This window comes from Montipora foliosa, chromosome 2 (genome assembly GCF_036669935.1).
Source record: "Montipora foliosa isolate CH-2021 chromosome 2, ASM3666993v2, whole genome shotgun sequence".
Classification (NCBI taxonomy): Eukaryota; Metazoa; Cnidaria; class Anthozoa; order Scleractinia; family Acroporidae; genus Montipora; species Montipora foliosa.
In genome coordinates, this window is record NC_090870.1 from 41569497 (window position 1) to 41571236 (window position 1740).

At 34.5% G+C, this 1740-nt stretch overlaps 1 long non-coding RNA gene across 1 annotated transcript in view; it reads right to left on the reverse strand.

Moving 5' to 3' along the window:
- LOC137990798 (uncharacterized) overlaps positions 1 to 1740 on the reverse strand; it is a 3901-nt gene extending 2161 nt beyond the window's left edge. Inside the window, exons 1-3 of the long non-coding RNA XR_011121561.1 lie at positions 1391 to 1740; positions 999 to 1173; positions 16 to 84 (exon numbers count right to left, since the gene is read on the reverse strand). This is a non-coding gene — a long non-coding RNA (uncharacterized lncRNA). The remainder of the gene's footprint in view (positions 1 to 15; positions 85 to 998; positions 1174 to 1390) is intronic.

Sequence of the window (1740 nt, forward strand, 5' to 3'; positions counted from 1 at the left end):
TAATAAATTATTTACCTTTAATTGAGTTTTGTGACTCGTTTTCATCTATGCTTTCATGTTCATCCAGCGCGTGGAGTTTCCTTTCTATACAAGGAAGTGATGTTGATTAGTTTTACAATTATGTTCATGGGCACGCCCCTAATTATATCAAAGAGTTAATTAAATTTAAGAAGCCTGGAAAATACAACCTTTGGTCAAATAGTGACAATTTATTATTAGAAATAGAAAAAGTGAAAACATATACTACTCTTGGAGACCGCGCATTTCAAGTCGCCGCTCCAAAACTATGGAATAACCTACCATTTAATATTAGAAGTTCATTATTTTTACCATCTTTTAAGAAAGCACTTAAGACGTATCTTTTTAGAGAAGCATTTCCTCAAATATTTTAATTGTTTACACGACGCATACAATTCGTCTTTAGATATTAAGGCCAGTTTTTATTTTTTATGTTATTCATATAATTTTAATTAGTTATTAGTTAATTAGTTATTACTTATTATTAGTTACTAGTTATACTATATATTTGTAATTAGTTTTTTAATGAATTTAGTTCCGCGCAGGTGAAAATGTAAATTGATACTTGCGCGTTAGAGGTAAATAAATTATTATTATTATTATTATTACAATTATCCATGTGTTGGATAAGTTAAATTCCTGGAATCAATGAAATCCATTTTCCTGAAGGAATTAAGGGGACTTGAAAAGTTGGGATCCCACCACCCTGGGTTATAAATCATCCTTTCCTAGATGAGGACCCTGTGTTTCTGGATGAAGCACAGTCTATTTTAGTTTGATGGGATTCCACATCATAGCCAGGTGGGATAGAACGAAAGTCGATCTTAGTGGCAACACGTACAAAGGAATACTGGAAACAGCAGGATCCTTGAATTGTTGCAAAGTACATGTAGCTACCGTCCAGATTTTAACAAGAAATGACTTTCCTTTTGAAAATACATTCTGATTACAGCAAGATACACCACGTAATTGTGACTCACTTGAGTGTGTTTCCATCGCTGCCTTGCGCATCTCCATGCCCTTTATTTTGTCTTGTTCGTCTTTCTTTCTTTTCCCCTGCTCATCAATTTGAGCGATAGTGCTGTCAGCAACATAACTTGAGATGTCTTCGAGTAACTGTGATAACTCAGTAAATAGTCCTCCTCCGTGCCAGATCTTAGAATGAACGAAAAAAGTATTCTTAAAAGGTTAACAAACAAGTTAAGGTTCAACAAACAGCAGTCTAACTGAAGTCGTTCTTGGCATCCGGTAAGTTTTCGGCAAGTTCGATAAATTAAGCCTCAGCCTTAACTTTTGTTTTGAAGCACAAAATAGTAATTGATTCTGTTAGAAAATCTTTTAAGATTAATTTGCTTAATGCTGAAGTCCTTACCTTTTAAAAGCCTTCCTTTCTTCGGCTTTGTATTTTTTAATTAACAAATCCAAGTGCTCTCGGCAGCCTCTGGCCTTCAGTGGTTCATTTAAATCAAATAATGTACAAAGCGTACTGTGCTAAGTACTCCCAATCTTCATGTTTTTTTGGTCGGTAGTCGATATATTCCTTGCACAAGGCGATGTCGTGTTCCACTTTTAGCCATCGAAATGGTGCCATGTTGTAGTTCTTTCAAAAAACAGAGAAAGAGCGACTCAGTTAATATTGATTATTTAGTTAACAAGAGAAACATTATAGTAAAAGACGCTAGTATACAGATGAAAGCAATGGCCCTTGTCTAATTTTGCGAG